Source organism: Priapulus caudatus, unplaced genomic scaffold (assembly GCF_000485595.1).
Source record: "Priapulus caudatus unplaced genomic scaffold, Priapulus_caudatus-5.0.1 Scaffold545, whole genome shotgun sequence".
Lineage (NCBI taxonomy): Eukaryota > Metazoa > Priapulida > Priapulimorpha > Priapulimorphida > Priapulidae > Priapulus > Priapulus caudatus.
This window is the reverse complement of record NW_014577606.1, coordinates 131,170-141,586: the sequence shown is the minus strand read 5'-3', so window position 1 is coordinate 141,586 and position 10,417 is coordinate 131,170. Positions and strand designations below refer to the sequence as shown.

Genomic DNA, 10,417 nt, shown 5'->3' with positions numbered 1-10,417 from the left:
TCCGAGGGTGCTGCGCGCGCAACTCGCACACGATTGTTCGAACGCACATGCACGCACATGCACGCACACATATACGCGCACGGACACACACGCGCACTTTCAGGGATATGGATTCACACTGTCGGCGACAGAGTGTTGAATGGATCAGCATTGAACATGGCTGTGCAGCTTTGAGCATCTATTCAATTAAGACTAAAGTTCTTCTTGCCATATGCTGTGAGGGTTCTTATAGTGAAGCCCGTCTGTGTGCACTATATATTACCTCAATATTTAATCATGTTTACGACAGCGAATATAACGGCATACTTGATTTGTTTGATTATATAAATATGCCAAATTTAGCATACTTAGAAAAATGTATATATATATATTATTTTTTTATATAGTACCATAATTGTAGAAATTAAAACGAAGAAAGTGAGCACTTATTCAGACTGCTATACAATATTAAGGCATTTTGATTGCGCATATTGCACGTTAACCTTTCCCATTCCACTTTCTCAGCGTATACGCGTATATCGGTATGCGTGCACGGCGCCCGTGTGTATTGATACAGGTTGCTGATGGCGAAAATGTGGATGTTGTGCCCACGATGAGATTCACGATATGTGAAGCGTCTACTATATATATGCGTGTGATGAGTGCTGATTTATAGATATGTTCGCTAAATTAGTCCTTACATTTCATTTGGTGTAATTATATAGACTGAAGCGTCGCCTTTATGGGTTTTTCAAAATTGTTGTTATCCTGAATGTCATATTCTCATGACGGATGAAATATCGCTTTTAACTCATCAAATTGCTTCAGTGAAGCTCTAAATCACGAGGGACTCCATCACATACCAATCGAAACGTGCAAATCCATAATTTTCTACGTAATCCCGTGTGGCGAACACGGCATGCACCTTTTTGGTCGATACGTTGGTCCAATAGTACCTATATAAGCGTGCTCGAGCCAGCTGATAATAAATATTCGCATATTTAATATTTATGTGTGCGTGTTTAATATTATATACTGGATCTGTTTGTGTCGAGTACGTTCGTATTAGAAATTGAAATCGCACAACGTTTGCGGATAAGATCAAAACGTTTGAGAGGTTTATTGAAAAAGTACGGCTTATCTCTTTATAATAAGCGGCGAAAATAAACCAGGAGAGACGTGGGAGTGGAGGCACAATTTGATGAGCCTTGGAACTATCGAAATCGACGATGGTAAAACCAGTAATATGTGCTGACATATAGCATTATTATCTTTCTAGATTCCTTTGCAATAATTCTCCACGTGTCGCATCCATTTTCAAAATCACGATATCGGGAACGAACTGAGGTGCACAGGTTTCTATCACCGACTCTATAGTTGTCCACGCGATCGCATAATGCGGAAAATAATAAACGATGTGGATAGTTTAATTTTTAAAATCTCCAACCGCTTTTAATTCATTATTCAGTTGTGAGGATTAGTTGCAGATGCTAAATTTAACGTTTAAGCAAGAGCGCACATGTTTCAATTGCTCTAAATAGAGAGGCAACCTTTGCGAAAGTCGTCTGACGGCACTTATTATGTGTTCAGTATTTCCTGTGCATAGAGACGAAATATCTGAATTATTCGGATCATTGGCTACAGTGTTTCGGAGTGACGCGTAAACACACGTATGTATAAATATTTATGAATATTATCGCTACACTTATTGCATACACACATACTATAAGAAGATGGAAAATATCAAAATTTAACGTTTTCTCAAATTTAGTAGATTTCGTGGACGATGTGCTGAGAGTGATTTCCCACCACGTCGTAGTTGTCCCCGAGATTTCTCCAGCGGGATTCCTCTAATTTAATCGCATTGTGACGATGATGACAATTGTCATCAGGCAATGCTCGGTTGTGACGAAAGCGTGGCTAGCAGTCGAAAGTTGCTGTATGATTCTCGGGAGAAATCACGAGTCATCTTCACGGAGTAAAAAAGGTCATCGCGCGCGAAGGACTCGGATTCCACGCGGTATTCAGTCCATCGATGCTTCCATGACTAGAACAAAACAGCAGTGCGACAGAGCGTTAGCACAGACCGCCGGACGTGCACATGAATACGGCTCAACCATGAAGCACACGTTCATTGTCGTACGCCGAGAAGTCTATCTATCTATCTATTTCTTTCTCTATCAATCTCTCTCTTTTTCTATCTATCTATCTATCTATCTATCTATCTATCTATCTATCTATCTATCTATCTATCTATCTGTCCGTCCGTCCGTCCGTCCGTCCGTCCATTCATCTATCCATCCATACATCCATCCATCCATCCATCCATCCATCTATCTACCCATCTATCTATGCATGCGTATATTATGTCAATATCATTTCATAACGATATTATCGTAACGTTAGGCTATTATAGCTAGTTATGACTTATTAGATTACATTAGAATTCTTTTTCGGCGTTAAACTGTCGCGCAATTCCCGACGGCCCCGAATTAAAGAAGAATGTACGATCGCGGCGTCACACGAGAGACGATCAATATCAATAGAATGCGGACGGCTGGGACTTATACGATAATATGACAAGATCACCCTTTCCGGTCTACGCTGATAATTACCACTTCATTAGCAGATCAATGCCATTACGCTCCATTGTCGGTGTTAAATTAATTACAAACAATATCTGCTCATTACATAAAAGAGGCTGGAAGCGTTCGTGGCGTGGCTAGTCGATGGAGATCGCGCGAGTTTCCTTTGATATCAGCCGGAAAGACTAAAGTGAGCGAATCAACAACTCCCTAATTGTCAGCCGGCTCTGAAGACCAAAACGCCATTCCGTGTTTTATTTTTCTCAGATATGCTTGCATATTTATGACATGATTATACGCCCATCGATCGTCCATCGAATATTTCGGCACATATCGAAGCAATAAATATTTGAGCTGGTTATTGTTGCTCATCGGTTGTCGTTAACGTTGCGAATGCGTCCATTCAAAGTTTTATCTGACATGTGAATCTATTTTCCACAACTGGTTACTGACTGTGGCGCAGCAAATTCTTGCATTGCGCCACTGCTACAACTACCACTGCCCGCGCGCGATGGCCGAATCCTGTATACCACAAGGGAGTTTTTGATAACGATTACCGCGTGAATTTACTATCAACCAAATAAACAAGCGCCTAACATTCCCATAGTACTTCGTTCGCTATCTGCACACCACCCGTCAACGAAGAATTGCAGACGCGATTATTTCATCAGACGATCTTTGGCGTTCGTTTTCCTAGTTAGTACGTGCACGCACCAAATTGAAAGAGAGTCACCTATACTCACCCAACATGGTTGCGTTGTGAGCCTTCCGAAACGTTACTTGCGAGATGCTCTTTCGGTGGATGCCGTGCAGTCTGCAATTCGCTTTGCCTCCGTCTGCAAAGAAATATGGTTAACATGTAATATATGTATATAACTATAATGTATTCAACGGTCAGATTCTGAGAGAGGAACAAGTGGCGAGTATAAGCTCAAGCAGATATAACACAAGAAATCTAAAAAATAAAAAGGAATCCGTAAAGAATAGAAGAAGCGCCAGAAAACTAGTACTAACAACTGCAGGTGAGGTACGATAAAGTCAGAAGAATAAATGGGTCAAGATAATTTTCTATTGCAGGTCCGTGAATGTAGATTCGTTCGTTTGCTATAATTATGACGTGCATTCATTGCCAGTATCATGTCTTTATTAAATACTGTTATCGGCACTGGGAATGTGATAATCCGCTATGATAAGGTACCTTACGCAATAGAATCTGTTCATGAGCAGATGTTACACTCTAGGGCATGCGCCACTTATTTGAGAGCGGGAGCGAGAGATACAGACAGACAGACAGACAGATAGACAGACATGCAGACAGACTTACCGACCGACAGACAGACAGACAGACAGACAGACAGACAGACATGCGGATGAACGGACGGACGGACGGACGGACGGACGGACGGACGGACGGACGGACGGACGAATGAACGGATAAACGGACAGACTGAGAGACAGACGGACAGACGGAGAGACAGAGGGACAGACAGGCGGACAGACGGGAGGTAGGTAGGTAAGTAAGTGAGTATGTAGGTAGGTAGGTAGGTAGGTGGGTAAGTAGGCAGGTGTGTAAGTGGGTTGGAGGTAGGTAAATAGGTGTGTATAGATAAGAGATAGTGATTGGCTAATCGCGACACACGCGAACGCATTGATACCGTCAGGGGTTAACAATGACAAATTTGTCATTATTAACCCCTGATACCGTGTACCCGGGTATATCAACTAGCACCTGCGAGCACGAATGATCATCGCTGTGTTGTGCCTATGTGCCATTCTTCGCGATCCTAAATTATTAAGCTCGCGTTTACTGAGCCATGTCCGTTTTTACGGAGTTTCTTTACGGCGCAATCTCGTTAGGTGTGGATAACTACTCAACGTCTACCTTTTACAGTACACGATGTAACCGTAGTTTCCAATGAAAAGTGCAATTTACTAAATGAAGTTCATCGTTCAGTCAACCGAACGATCTGACATTGAACTTAACACGGAAATTGACTTTGGAGAAAACCGGGATCTACAGCTTAATTTAGCGAGAGGAAACCGTAGAAAATTGCTACGCATACGGCATTAGCGGCATCTCTTCCCCTAGTTATGATGCTATGTTCTAGATTTGTCGCCGCTTCATCCCCCTCTCTTCTTTTCCCACTTTCTCCTCTATTATTCTCTCAACCCCTCTCTTTCTGTCTCTATTATATCCCACTCTGTTACTTGCTCTATCTCTCCCACGCCATCAATATAGAAGCAGTGATGCCATTTCTTGCCCCTTCCATGCAGCGCCACCTAAGTAACACATCGCCACTGCTTTCATTGGTGCTGGTGCATGGGCACCGAAACCTTTTTGGTCAAGGTGTAGGCTATGACTAGAATGGGTTATCACACGTTACCACGCTCGGCTCATGCCGAGACGCGACTTAAACGAACTATTTTAGACGCGGGTTTAAACGCGATTTTAGACGAACTAAAAGGTTTCCATACAGCATCGGGAAATTTCATAAATATGTGATTTTTCCCAAAAAAATCCGCCGGGAAAACGCCAAGGTCAGCACCTGGCATTCATGGCTATGGTAACGAAATGCCGCCAACTTTCTTTCTCCAGCGAGAGTGGGTTGAGTGCCCATCGCGTGTGAGCAACAGAGAATTTACGTTCGGCTAGCTATACTCAACGTTGTGTGCTGAACCTGTTAATACCTATATATCTTACGAGATCAACAAATCATTTTACACTGCTACACGCACATGCATACACACACGCGCGCGCACACACGCACTATATATATATGCATGAGCTTGTGTGTGTGCGTGTGCGCGTGCGTGTGTGTGTGAGTGTGAATAGAAGATAGCGAGAGCAAGATACAGCGAAAAGGGGAGATGTAGAGAGAGAGTATGGGTGGAAAAAAGGGAAGGAAGCGAGGGAGGAAAAGGAGAGAAGCGAAGAATAGAAGAGGCAATAGGGAAAGAATTGAGTTGTTTCATCATTGTCATTTTCTTTGTATTGCCTATATGACACAACGACCAGCCCTTTTCCAAACACAGATTCATCGAGCAACCTTCTCATCGGGCCACACAGCTCATGATGTTTATCCTACCTATCCATAAAGAAAGGCCGGGCTGCAGCGTTGTTAACTCGTGTCTTATGAATACCACCGTAACACTGCAGCACTTTCTAATGCAATTCCACTGAAATACGTGTCTGCACTCTCGGCAGAAGGCGCCTCATGGTGAGCTACCAGGCTAATATAAACACCGTCAACGCACTCTTTACTGCAACGCACACCGTCAACGTTACTGCAACGTCCCACGACGTACTAGTAACGCGTATCTCATTGCTTACTCACTCTCTCTCTCATCTCTCGCTACGTCGATTGCTCGCCCGATCTCCCAACATGCCCCCCCCCCACACGCACATGGAGAAAGAAAGCGGCGTGGGCGATAGAGAGATGCGATGCCGAGAAAGAGAGCAGAGCAGAGGAGATGGATAGATGAGCAGCGACGGGGAGAGAGAGCGAGAAAGAGAGAGAGAGAGATGACGCTGCACTTCGAGACGACGAGCGAGGTGAGAGAGAGAGAGAGCCAGAGAGCAGCAGACAGACCGACGAGACAGACAGACAGACACGCGGGAGCGTCTGAGAGAGCAGAGCAGAGAGACGAGAGACGGACGAGAGCAGAAGAGAGACAGCACAGACAGACAGAGCGCCAAAGCCAGAGAAAGAGAGACGAGCACGCAATCGACGGCAGAGTAGAGCAGAGACTGAGAGAGAGAGAGAACGCAGACAGCACAGAACAGACAGACAGCCAGAGAGCCAGCGAGAGAGCGAGAGATTATGAGCAGACGAGAGAGAGAGGCATGAGAGCAGAGAGAGGCAGAGGAGACGAGATGAGAGCAGAGCAGAGACGCAGAAGAGACAGCACAGACAGAGAGCAGAGCGACGGAGAGCGAACCGACCGAGAGCAGAGAGAGAGCAGAGCCAGAGAGAGAGAGAGACGACGAGAGAGCCCAGCAGAGAGGAGCCAGAGCACAGACACGACAGCGCCAGCGCCACGCGGCGCCGCCACCCCCCACACACAAACAACACGCTGCGTTAAACACGTACATATAGACAAATAAAAACGTGATTTATTAATACTGTATGCGAACGCGTACACATATAGTAATTAGGCCATTTTCTTATACCGCCGCTTCCTCTTGCGTTATTAATCAACACCCCGCATATATGATGTAGATGTCAATGATACGACCTTCACCTGATGAAGTTCACCTGCAATCAGCCGGCCACAGGAGGCAACCTCGTATAATCCCTTCCGCAAAGCCAGGTTCCTGCCCTTCACTGCCGAGCCCTGTAAACGAGCCTAGCCATAAAATTAAATTATTAGTAATTTTATTCAGCCATTTCTTGGTCGTATTACTGTCATTTTCAAATCATTCATTAGTCTGCCCGAAATTACTACACGCCCCATTCAAATTATACAATAGCCGCGTTTCATCAAAGCATTAGCACACTTAGCCAAGATCGTTCGTATTTACAAGATTCCTTCGTCGCCTAATTTAATGTTGGGGTAATACGCCTTAAACTGCAGCCGTGAGCACTTGCCATCGCCGTCAGCTGTCCTCCAGCGCAGCTCTTCGTTGGTTATCGCAAGAGCGCATGACGCCAACAGGCCAATCTTACGCTTCTGTTAGCGCTTACTTTTGTGTTTTTCTTACAGTCCGCAATATATTTCGTTCGCGCTTTCTCCACTTGAAGCATAACCAACAATCATTTGTGAGTGGTCTGGAGAATAGCTGCTGTATTTGTAGGTAAAAATAATACTGCGATATACGCACGAAGGACAAATCGCCTTACGCGCCCTTCGGAAACGCTTCTCATCTGCGATTTTGAGGCTTTTGAGACCTCAATTAACACAACCTATGAGATACGGCCATGATTTAATTGCTAATAGTGAATGCCCTTCCTCACTGCCGACTAAGAGTCTGCTGTTAGCAAATCATTTCATTATACCAGTCCGCCCCTCCTTTATCCGCGCCATCCGTTATCCGGAATATCTCTATTAATCTCGCGCGACTCTCCGCGATCTCGCAGTGTAATGTTCTATGATTTTTTTTCATTCATTTCCATCCTAAAAATCTACGCTCAAATCGTCGCTCAAAACTGTTCCGCGATTAGCATGCCATTCATTACGCGGCGATATACACCATTAATTATCGTAGAGCGCACAGCCTATCACTCATGCCCTACAAAACAACACGCCCTAAATACCGTAGCCAGAAAACGCCCATGTACGCTGTACATGCCTCATAATATATACGAATATTTCATACTCACTCTGTTGATGCTGTAAAAACTACCAAAGAGATAAAAGCATCGCTATACATGTATACTATATGACATGAACAAAAAATGCTGTGGGCTGCGCTGGCCCGTGCGTGCCCGTGCTGCTTGTGTGCTGTGTGTGTGAAGGGCCGCCATATGTTCGTCACTCAACGCCAAAGGAAACCCCGCATATCCCCTCAATTCCGGCAGTCATCCACCTGTCAGTCACGCAGAGTCCGCTGTTCGTCGCCTATGCCCTCCTCCAAACAACTTTTACTATCGCGACGTTAGTGCAACGCGCCTTACCTCGCCTATGCACTCGCGATCGGATCGCAGCCCCGCTACTTCAATCAGACAGCGCGCCGCTAGCCCGCGCACATGTAACATGCCCTAGCGCCCATACACCGAGCCGCCAGCTGCTATTTGATCGTTTACAGGCCCTAGCATCTCAGCACAAAAAGGCGAACAAACATAAACCGAAGCTTGGTAAAATTTGCTGCTTTTTATTTTCATTTTATTTTCCATTTATAAAACCATAAAACACGACAATTTGCTTACAAGATAAATCAATTCGCTAGCAACGAGTAAATACATTATCACATGCCCATAACCCTAACTGAACTGCATAGAATAGGACTCGCCTACCGCTTCGCCACCTTCACTACGCCCCGCCATATATTCCACTTCGCCCCCTACACTGAGCCGCTGTTAGCGTAGCCGTATGACACAGTCGACCGCCAGGCTACAGTCTATGCCATAGAAATGCTGTGTTTTGCAGCATAACTCTCATTATCGCCGCCAAACTCCCATAATCGCGATGGCTGTGCCTCGCTCCCGACGCTGGCCGCATAACAGAGAGGTCGCCGACCTGTTTAATCGCCTTCGTGCTAAAACAACATACGTTCTAAAAACGCATATATCAGCCCCATATACATGCCGAGTTGCTTAACGTTGAAAACCCGAAGAAGTAATTATGAGAATTTCTCTGGGCCCAAAAAGGTATTCCGCCTAAGCCAGCTCGTAGAATGCTTGTTGAAGCCGCATATAATTGCTAGTTATTATGCTGCACATACAGCCGTGTTTACTGCACAATATGTTGCGAAGTTAAGCGCCTAGCAAGCTAAAGCTACAAATTGAACATGAACGTTTGCTTTCTCCGTTCAACCCCCGCCGCCCGCCTCTCTCTCTCTCTCTTCTTTCTCTTTCCTTTCTCTCTCTCTCTCCCCGCCTCTCTCTCTCTCCCTCTCTCTCGTTCTCCTCACCTCCTCCGTCTATCTGTCTCTTTCTCCTTCTCACTCTCTCCGGATCTTTTACTTGCTCTCACTCTGTCAGACTGACGCTCTCTCTCGCTTCTTTTCTCAATTCATTCGTTCTACCTCTATTTGATCCCCTCCTCTCTTTGCCTCGTCCCTCTCGCCCTCCCTCTAACTTTAAACGTAGCTCTGAGGAGTAGCAACGACGCAGAAATCCATGTAAATGATGGCTGTCAACTTGTATGAGCGCAGGATACCTCAGCGGTAGCAGGCGCCTGACCTGGCACTCTGTAGAATCCAACTGAGAGCGCAGTGAGGTCTCGGAGAAGCGATATTGACGGGCGTACTTGGTTAGCGTACATTACAGTCCTGTCAAGGCAGCATTCAATGATATCACCGTAGCATTCAACGCCTATCGATGCAGCTCGTCGTAGCTACGTATTGCAGCGCTTTCATTTTCTTTTGAATTATAATTTATTTAAAGATAAATAATCTTTAGGCAATTTTATAAAAGCATAGATATATATTTAACACAATGCAGGTAAATTATGGTTTATAGATTTCAGGAATTGCCAATTTTCAGGATTCAGAATGTGCTTACACAGTTGGGACAAACGCTTTTGCTGCCATTTGCGGTGGATGCACTAATCTACAGTGCATCATACATGCAATGAGAAGATATATATGCTCGTTATATTTATCACGATCTGTATGATAAATTAATATGTCGTATAAATAATGCACAATCCAACTATGATTAATGTTAAAGGCTGGAATATTGCATTCCTTTATTATTTAAATTATTATAAAACTAATCGCGAGCGAATTTCAAGAACTCCCTTTTATGTTTTGTACAACACGCAAGTGAGTTAACTCGGTGTTAATTACACCGTGGCCGTGATGGCGCGTGATGGTGCCGTGAAGGCATCGCAGGCAATGGCGCGATCTATAACACACCAGAAAAAAAGTTATTTATCACCAATCATAAATCTATCGATATGCAGCATAAATAAACCTCAATATTAGCCTCGTTCACACGAGACCTCGTATTTCTGAAATACCGGATTTGCGAAATACCGTATCTGAGACAAATACGCGGCCGAGCGTTCACACGCTGATTCGCGGTTCCAGAAATACGGTATTTGCGAACTGCGAGCTGCTTTAAACAATCAAGCGAACAATGCGAAATAAACAATGCAATGCGCACCAACTGCCGATAAAATACGTAGACTGGTCCGCGCTCGACAGTTCCACTCGCGTTACACTAGAACTGTCGAGCGCGGACCAGTCT

The 10,417-nt window shown here is 44.7% G+C and overlaps 1 long non-coding RNA gene across 1 annotated transcript in view; it reads right to left on the bottom strand.

Moving 5' to 3' along the window:
• Positions 1–1,067: 1,067 nt before the first annotated feature.
• Positions 1,068–10,417, bottom strand: part of LOC106811495 — a 30,606-nt gene continuing 21,256 nt past the window's right edge. The window contains exons 3-4 of the long non-coding RNA XR_001394149.1: positions 3,308–3,400; positions 1,068–2,026 (exon numbers count right to left, since the gene is read on the bottom strand). This is a non-coding gene — a long non-coding RNA (uncharacterized LOC106811495). The remainder of the gene's footprint in view (positions 2,027–3,307; positions 3,401–10,417) is intronic.